The sequence below is a fragment of the Capra hircus genome, chromosome 13 (genome assembly GCF_001704415.2).
Source record: "Capra hircus breed San Clemente chromosome 13, ASM170441v1, whole genome shotgun sequence".
Lineage (NCBI taxonomy): Eukaryota > Metazoa > Chordata > Mammalia > Artiodactyla > Bovidae > Capra > Capra hircus.
Window position 1 is genome coordinate 37,625,628 of NC_030820.1, and position 9,717 is coordinate 37,635,344.

The 9,717-nt window shown below is 49.3% G+C and overlaps 1 long non-coding RNA gene across 2 annotated transcripts; it reads right to left on the reverse strand.

Annotated features, from left to right (window-relative positions):
- On the reverse strand, window positions 4,278-8,309 carry LOC108637386. Of its 2 annotated transcripts, XR_001919004.1 has the most exons (3): window positions 8,127-8,309; window positions 5,490-5,847; window positions 4,278-5,053 (listed from the first exon to the last, which is right to left on the reverse strand). It is a non-coding gene; the product is annotated as an uncharacterized LOC108637386 (long non-coding RNA). The 2 variants fall into 2 exon arrangements; XR_001919003.1 differs by lacking the exon at window positions 8,127-8,309 and having other exon boundaries at window positions 5,490-5,957.

The window sequence follows — 9,717 nt, forward strand, 5'->3', positions numbered from 1 at the left end:
GGATGGCATCACTGACTCCAAGGGCATGAGTTTGAGCAAGCTCCAGGAGATAGTGAAGGACAGGGAAGCCTGGCACTTTGCAGTCCATGGGGTCACAAAGAGTGATTGAAATGAGGGCTTGTGTTGCCTCAGTGTCTGGTCCCCCTCTTCCTGGTGGATACAGCCTTGGGGAGACTGGAAGGAGATGCAGGGAGGGCTCAGGGCATTGATCCACCCCTGTCCCCCAGCTAGCCAGCAACTGGAGCCCCTCTTCCTGCGCCCTGCTGGCCAGTGCTGCTAGTGGACACCTCATCAGCCCTTGCGGTTCTCTCCACTCTCCCCACCTGGCTGTGAACAGCCTCTCCATTGGGAAAATGTCCTTAGTGACCCCCACTGAGTTGCTGCTGGTCTGTTGTTGTCCTGACAAGAGTGGAGGCCAGGAGGGCATCCCACTCCAGGCTTTTTCCATGTCTGGAAAATGGGTGTGACGATAGCAATGCTAACATCTCGATGATCTCAAAACGACAAATGACAGACCCTTCTTCAGACCCACTTGAGGAAGAGGAAATTCTCAGAAGGCACTGGGGCCACTGCCATGATGGAGGAACCCGAGCCAGGGTCTATGACTGGTTCCGTTTGTCTTTCTGTCCTTCTCCCTTCTCCACTGCATCTCATATACACCCAGCTAAGCTTCCCCTCCAGCTCACCAGTCCTTTCGCTCTCAATAAATATAGACGTTATTGCACAAAAAAGACTCACATGTGTACAGGGGGAGCCTGCTTCTGTTCACTGATCACCAGGCGCCTCGCCCACCCTGCTGTATGTTCCTTCGCTCTGCATCCACATGGCCCCACATCTTCTGGGGGTCCTACTAACCTTTACTCCCTTGACCTTTACACCCTAACCCCAGGGTGTTTTTGCAGTAACTGTCACCAGTGTCTGGAGCACAAGTCCTTTTAGAGTCCTCTCCCAGGATCCTTTTTTTTGCCTAAACAGCTTGTGAGATTTTAGTTCCTTGACCAGAGATGGAACTTAGCACCCTCAGCACTGAGCGTGTGGCATCCTAACCATTAGGCAGCCAGGGAAGTCTCAGGGTCCCTTCAGAAGCAGATGCTGCCTTTCTTTCTATCCTGACTGCCTCGCTCCATCCCCAGCCCTTGTCCTGGCTCCCACCTGGAGCTCATGAGATGGTGCAGTACAAGAATGCCAACCTGTCCTCCAGTCCTGCCCTGACGTTCTCTCCGGGGACAGACCCCTGGGGCACAACATCATCCCATTTGGTCCATGTTCCCCAGCAGCCATGACTTTTAAAACACCGTTGAGCCTTACACTGAAGAAAACACAAAGCTACTCTTGTCTCCTCCCGGCCAGGCCACCTCTGCTCTTTAAGTTCAGACACTAGCCATTCGATTGAGCACACACATGCGCATCATTCCTAAGGTTTTCAAAAGAGGAAAAGGACACCCAGAATTTTTTCAAGTATTGCACAAAATACAGTTTCAAATATCGTGTCAGGCACAGTCCCTGGGGGCACAGAGGGCACTCAAATGGGGCAATTTGAGGGGAGTTTGATAAGCAGACTGTTGACAAAGGTGCAGGAGGATTCAGTGCCGGGTTAGGCAGAATCCTGGGGTGAGCAATTTCGGGGTTCCTTCCCAGATGATCCAGAGAGAATGACCCACATGAGGTCCTGGACAGGAGCAGGGGACCTTAGGGGAGGGCGGTCCCTGACCTCTGCAGACCCAGAAAGGAAGGAGCTGGGGGGGTGGGGGGGTCAATATCCAGACCTTACCTTTCTCCTACCCTGCACGTACCACCCCCCTGGATGGACCCTGCTGAAAACAGGATGTCCTGGCTTAAATGTCCAGCATCCTGGCACACAGGTCAGAGTTGACAGGGACCAGGGGTGGGGGCTTGGGCGAGGCACAAAGAGAGGAGGAGCAGTGGGAGATACATGCTCACAACAGATTTGAAAGTGTGCAGTGCAATTAGCAATGATGGATTTAGTGAAAAGGGAGTAGTTATTTGCACAACTAAATGCTTTTTGGATTTTACAAACATTGCTAACTAGTTATCTTGAAAATAACAAACTTCCCCCTTGCAAGTAAACTGTAGTTCAATTTATGGACAATTCAGCTGACTCAGCACTCCCAACATCCTGGTAAACCAAATCAGGGCACACTCATGGGTGGGCTTTGAGTGATGCTCACTTCTGGAAAAGGTCCCCTCTTGCGGTGTTTGATGGCATCTGAATGGGGAGAGGGCAAACAGTTTTCCCAGAAAAAAATTAGAGACTGAGGAAGGAGGCAGATGCTGGAAGGCCAGGAAGCCAGCCAGCCATCCCACGGAGGCACAAGTTGATATGCAAAGCTCATCCCATTCCTTAGCAGCTAAATGCTGATTGAAACACCAGTCTGTCGTCCCCAACAGTTTGCGAGAATATTTCAGGCAGCCTTCCACTTTGATCTGTTATCTTTAAGCCTGACCAGCACAATCTTTCCTGGTGGCTCAGACAGTAAAGAATCTGCCTGCAATTCGGGAGACCTGGGTTCCATCCCTGGGTTGGGAAGATCCCCTGGAGAAGGGAACGGCTACCTACTCCAATATTCTTGGGCTTCCCTCGTGGATCAGTCAGTAAAGAATCTGCCTCCAGTGCTGGAGACCTGGGTTTGATCCCTGGGTTGGGAAGATTCCCTGGAGGAGGGCATGACAATCCACTCCAGTATTCTTGCCTGGAGAATCCCATGGACAGAGGAGCCTGGAATCAGCCACGACTGAGCGACTAAGCACAGCACAGTCTTTCGCATAGATGTTCCCTCTTGATGCTCCATCAGGGACACTCAGGCCAGCCACGTGAGCCCCTGCCTTGGGTGACCAGGCAGCCAGTGAACATTTCCCGGGAAAGTCCTTGTGATGGAATTTCCTCCTATGCTCTCAGCGCTTGGGAGACGTCATTGCCAAGTGGTGCTTCATCTGTGACGTTGTGTCGCATGACACCTACAGGGACAGACCCACACCCAGCTGGCGGCTCTGCTCAGTGCCAAGGCCCAAGCTGCCCACAGCACCCCAGCCAGCAGACGTGCGGCTGAGTCCAGGTCCCCGCCACTGCCCCTGGCACAGCACGTCCACCAGCTCCCTGTTGGACACCTGACCTCACCTAGAAGCCCCAGACACAGACAGAACCTCCACATGCTGGCACGGCTGTTCCAAACAGCCTCGTGCAAACCCTCTCCTGGTTCCCTGTCTCTTCTCACCTAACGCACGTGGATAACTGCCTTTTACAGACGGAAGACGATAGCGAAGCGCCACCCTGAACTGGGCAGGACAACATGCAGAAAGCCCACAAGACACTGCAGATTTAAAGAGCCCTTTTGAACAACTGACCTTTTGAGACAAATCCCAGGGACCTTGGCACAGCCTCTGAGGCGGCAGAGTGGGGAGGGCACGTGGGCCACGGTGACAGGTCACTGACTGCTCAGCTGCACCTCCGGTGCCTTCTTGAAATGCCTGTTGTTTCCTGACAGCAGTGGGGGCTGTGGACTGGCTGGCTCCCGGTGTCACATCCCCTCAATGGAAGCCTTTGTCTCCTGCCAGCGGCTCCATGGTTCTTGTCTTCACGGTGCATCACCCTCACCCGAAGGCCTGCTCTGTGGACCGTGTCCTGGCAGGGCTCCAAGGAAGCCATCAATCCCTCCTGGCACGTGAAGCACCACTGGCTGAACGGGGATGCAGAGATCTCCATCCTGGAGCTGGGCTGGAACTAGGTCAACCCAAGTTGGGGAGCATTTCATCACACCCTCCAGCTCCTGATCACCTTCCAGCCACATGACATCCCGTTCTGCTGTTCCCATGGTAACCAAACTTTCAAATGGACCCCTACCTCTTCCTGGCAATGGGTCCCCCACCACGTTTCATAGAGCTGACCTGTGTGATCAGTTTTGGAAATGGCAGGATGTGACTAGGTCATGATAGACCTTGTGGGTTCCACCTGCTCTCCCTGGGGTCGTGGCTCTGGGGAGAGTCAGCTGCCACATGCTGAGGACCCCCAAGCAGCCTTGTGGAGAGTCTGTGGGGTAAAGATCTGAGGCCTCCTGCCAACGGCCAGCATTAGCACTTCATCCATGTGAGTGAGCCGTCTTGGAAGCCAGTCTTCCAACCCCAGTCAAGCCTTCAGGTGAGTGTAGACCTTGCACCTTGATGACAACCTCACAGGAGACCCTGAGCCAGGACCACACGGCTAAGCCGCTCTTGAATTCCGGACCCACAGAAATGGTGAGACAGTGAACGACTCTTGTTGCTTTAGGCGACTCTATTTTATTACACATTACATGGTGTTATGTAGCTTCATGTTCTGGGTGGTAAAGTTTGAAGGGGTGAGGGGCACGATGCAGAGTGGTGGAAGGGAGAGGATGGACAGGGTCAATGACCCAGCACACTTGTTTCCTGATTCCTTACTTCCTGCCCCTCATTGTAAAAAAAGGAAAGAAGTGTTAAAAATGTAACGGTTATCCCAGACATTCCAACCAGCAGTCAGTGCCTAGGATCTCCCCCCAAGCCCCCCAAGAACTGGACACTGCCCTCCCACAAAGCGTCCCAAATCCTGTTCTTCTAAAAAAAAAAAAAAAAGAGAGACAGTGTAGCATGAATGAATGTCAACAGTATAGACAAATACTCTTGACAAATAGAGCCCTGAGCTCCTTTCCAAAGAAATTACTACCTGGCCAGAACTTCTCAACCCATTGTGTGCTTGGCAATGGGTTCTTCTGAAAATCTAACCTTCTCTCTCATCTGTTTCATCTTAGCTTTATTCTAAAGTTCCAAGCTATTGAGGGACTTCTCTGGGGTCCAGTGGTTAAGATTCTGAGCTTCCAACGCTAGGGGCATTGGTTCAGTCCCTCATGGGGGAAATTAGATCCCACATGCTGTGCAGTGCAGCAAAAAAAAAAAAAAAAAAAAACATCATAAAGTGCCAAGCTATTGAACTAACTCATCTCAGCTTGGGGACCACTTTCACTCTTACCTCCAACGTTGTATCACCTTCATATCCGGTGCCGTGGTCTCTCACCATCTGCGTCTGTAATGTGGATTGAAACAGTGACCTGGGCAGAGCTAACTGCAGAGCCCTCTGGCCCTTCTTTGCAGACCCCACCACTGCCTGGGGCCAGAGACCCCTTCATGACAAACACGTTGCAGAGAGCTGTGCAACCTGCCACAAATCCCCCAGAAATACTCTCATTACCAATGAGTTTATGTTAGTCTCTCGGTTGTGTCTGACTCTTTATAACCCCATGGACTGTAGCCCACTAGGCTTCTCTGTCCATGGTATTCTCCAGGCAAGAACACTGGAGTGGGTTGCCATTTCCTTCTCCAGGGGATCTTTCCAACTCAGGGATCGAACCCAGGTCTCCCACATTGCAGCCAAATTCTTTTCTGTCTGAGCCACCAGGGAAGTGAGTTTGCCAATCCATTATCTGAATGCTGACTGGACACAGCTCATTCATGCTACTCACCAGCCTGTCTGCAAACAAAGTGATCTTAGCTTGTGTTTTGGTTTCTGCAGATTCTGTAACAAAGTGCCACAAAGCTGGTGGCTTAAAACAACAGAAATAGATTCTCTCAAGGTTCCAGAGGTCAGAAATCTGAAATCTGTATCACCGGATGCAAACCAAGGTGTGAGCAGGGTTCTTCTCCCTCTGAGGGCTCTGGGGATGGAACTGGTTCCTCATATGTTCCAGCTCTAGTGCCCACTGGCCTTCCTGGGCTGTGGCTGCATCACTCCAGCATCCAAGTCCAGCATCTTCAGTCTTTCTCTGCTCTGTCATCAATTCACTCCCTTCTCTCCATGTGTAGGTCTCCCTCTGCCTGTCTCTTATAAGGACACACAGGATGACATTTAGGGTTCAGCCAGATAATCCAAGATAATGTCTCAAAATCCTTGTCATAGCAGATGAGGAGATAATTATAGAACATGAAAGCATATAATATTTTTATATAAAAATACATATTTCAATAATTTTGAAAAAATAAAAAGATCCTTGTTACATCAGCCAAGACCCTTTTTCCTTATAACATTAATAGGTCCAGGGATTAGGATCTGATTTCTCAGTGGGGTGGGAAGATTATTCAGCTCATCCCCACCATGTTTTCCCACCTCACGGTCACTTCACTCCTTCCTGATGCTTACAAAGAAGCTTCATCACGCTCTGCTGTATATCATTTTCCTAAAGCTAACCTCAAGATGACCAATATCTCTACTTTTATCAGTCCACTGGAGAACTCTACTTCCCCAGACCACATCCCTCTGAACATAAAATTGGGTTCATAATAAATCAAAACAGCATTTCTCAAGTTTGCCATTGTTGCTAGTTCTCCAGCCCCCTGGAAACATCAAGACTCCCTAGAATGCACCTCTTAGGTGGAGGCAGGCTAGAGGTTGAGGTCATGATTTCTCAGTTTGGACTTCCTGGGTCTGAACCCTGGCCCCATCACTGTGGCCAGCTGTACTTTCCAAAGATGGACACCAAAATCTCTCCCGCCCCAATGCTCTTCCTGAGCTCATCAAGAGGTGGAGTCTCTTTTTCCACCCACTTTCATCTGGATTAGCCTATACTGTGCTTTCTCCCACAGAGAAACATAGTGGGAAAGACACTGGGCCTCTTCCACTGGGCTGGCAGTTTCCTGTTCTTGCCTCTTGGAATATTCCTTCTTGGGATGCTTCTCTCTAAAGCCAGCTACTGGGCTGTAAGCAAGCCCACCACATAGAGACCAATTGTGGCTGCGGTGGCTGACAGCTTCCAGATGGCCAGCCCTGTCGAGCCTTCAGATGCCTTCAGTCCCATCAACATCTGTCTGCAGCCACAACAGACCTCAAATGAAGACCACCCAGCGAGCCCAGACAATGGGCAGGACCACAAATGACAATAAATTGTTATCTTGGACTGCAAGGAGAGCCAACCAGTCCATTCTAAAGGAGATCAGTCCTGGGTGTTCTTTGGAAGGACTGATGCTGAAGCTGAAGCTCCAGTACTTTGGCCACCTCATGCGAAGAGTTGACTCATTGGAAAAGACTCTGATGCTGGGAGGGATTGAGGGCAGGAGGAGAAGGGGACGACAGAGGATGAGATGGCTGAATGAGTGAACTCCAGGAGTTGGTGATGGACAGGGAGGCCTGGTGTGCTGTAATTCGTGGGGTCACAAAGAGTTGGACACGACTGAGCGACTGAACTGAACTGAAGCAGTTGAGTCTCGGGATGGCTTATTATACAGCAGTAGATATTCAGATGAGCCACTTACTAACTGCGTAGTCTCAGGTGAGTGACAGGCCTTAGTTGAGGGTCCGGCCAGAAGGAGACTCTACAATAAAGACATGGTGCCTGTAGTTTACCTGGACTCCAGGAAACACAGGTAGGAGAGTGCGGAGGTGAGAAAGGAAGAGAAGACAGCCAACAGAAGGAGAGCATTTGTGAGCAGGTTACCATGGTGACCAGTCCCTCCGGGACCCACAATTATCTCCTCAATAAGAAGGTGCAGCCTCTGTGGGAAATGCTATGATGTTTCCTCAGAAACTTAAAATTGCCATATGACCCAGCAATCCCACTTCTCAGTATGCATCCAAAATTATTGAAAGCAGGATCTCGAAGGGGTATTTGCACACTCATGTTCACAGCAGTATTATTCACAACAGCCAAGACGTGGAAGCTACCCTGGTGTCCATCAGTGGATGAATGGATAAGCAAGATGTGATATATACATATGGTGGAATATTTTCCAGCCTAAAAAATAAGGAAATTCCGTCACTTGCTGCAACATGGACACACCTTGAGGACTTTATGCTAAATGAAAGAAGCCAGTCACACAGGACAAATGCTATGTGATTCTACTTAAGCGCAGTATCTAAAGTAGTCAAATTCATAGAAACAGAAAGTAGAATGGTGGTTATCAGGGACTGGGGGAGGGGAACGAGGAGCTATTCAGTGGGCACATGGTTTCAGTTTTGCAAGATGAAAAGTTTTAGAAATCTGTTGCATAACAAAGTGCCTACCGGTAACACTGCAAAGTCAAAAACAGTTGAGATGGTATGTGTGCTTTTATCATAATTAAAAAAAAAAAATTGTCTCAGCAAGAAGCAAACAAATTGGGGTATTTACCATCAATTTCCTGGTTGAGGGCATTAACTTGCTCAACCCTCAGAGGATCAGAGGACACCCCTGTGCAGAAATACAGGAAGTCATCAGCCATATGTGATTCTCGGGGTGACCTCTGGATGACCAAGGACCTGGGTAGGGAGCTTATGGAGTCTTACACATCACCTACGTTTGAATTTTGGTTTCCTTGTCTGTAAAACAAAAATGAGAAGGACCCACCTGAAAAAAAATAGAAATAGCCACCTGGTCAGACGGTTGTGAAGGCTGTTTTGGGTGAAGTAAGCTCCCTACCTCCAGCCCCACCCCCACCCCTGCCCAGCCTCTCCAGCCTGAATTTAAGTGTGCAGAGCTTAATCTCAAGCTGGGACCTGCCCCCATGACAGACCCTGCCTCCCCCCTTTCGTTTTTACAAATCAGTGATGTATTTGCCTAGGCCGAGCCTCTGAGTTTTGCAGAGAATGAGGCAGTGGCTTTGGGTCCCAAAGCTGCACTCGGCCTCCTGGACTCGGTTTCCTCCTCCCAGCTCACAGACGACCCGCTGAGGGATGTGAACACACACGCAGCCCTCTCACCAACCCCCACCAGCGTGACACCAGGTGGAGTCCTTGTGTAACTGGCTTCTTTCATTGAGCATAGAGTCCTCAAGGCGTATCTATATTGCAGCATGTGACAGAATTTCCTTATTTTGGGGGGCAGACAAGACTTGGCTCTTCTTTATCTCGATTCTTGCTCCAAGCAGGGCTTTCAAAGCCCCTTCTGGAAGCTGGGAGAAAAGGAGCCAAAATATTTGCAGCGGTTCCAGCTGGTTTTAGGACTCAGGGAGTAGCTATCTTCTTCTTTATGCTTTCAGGATTTTCCACAATAGGCACATTCTATTTTTTTATTGACAGAAAAGCAAATTTATGTTTTTTTAAGCAAGCAATTTCAAAGCCCACGTGGTTGCCTCCAGCATTCTTTGTAGCCTCAGCTCATTCTGGGCGTCAGCTTTTCATTATTCTATCTCCTGCCTCTCTGACTTGAGTCCTCCGCCTTTGGACCTCAGCTCCATCCTTCACAAATCTGAGTTATTCGCAGATGCTTGAACAAACCACATCAGCTTCCCTGTATGTGTCCTTTTGATTTCTTACTTCTCTTTTTAAAATTAATTTTTATTGGAGTATTGCTGCTTTACAATGTTGTGTTAGTTTCTGCCGTACAGCAAAGTGAATCAGCCATATGTATACATATATCCCATCTTTTTAAAATTTTCTTCCCAATTAGGACACCGTAAAGAATCCACCTGCCAATACAGGAGACGCAGGTTCGATCCCTGGGTTGGGAAGTTCCCTGAAGAAGGCAATGGCAACCCACTCCAGTGTTCTTGCCTGGAGAATCCCATGGACAGAGAAGCCTGGTGGGCTACAGTCCATGGGGTCACAAGAGAGTCAAACATGACTGAGCAACTAAACCACAACAACAAGTGAGCAATGAGTAGAGTTCCCTGTGCTCCAGAGTAGGTTCTCATTAGTTATCTGTTTATGCGTAGTATCTATAGTATCATAGTATGGAGAGTAGGTTCTCATTAGTTATCTGTTTATGCGTAGTATCCATAGTA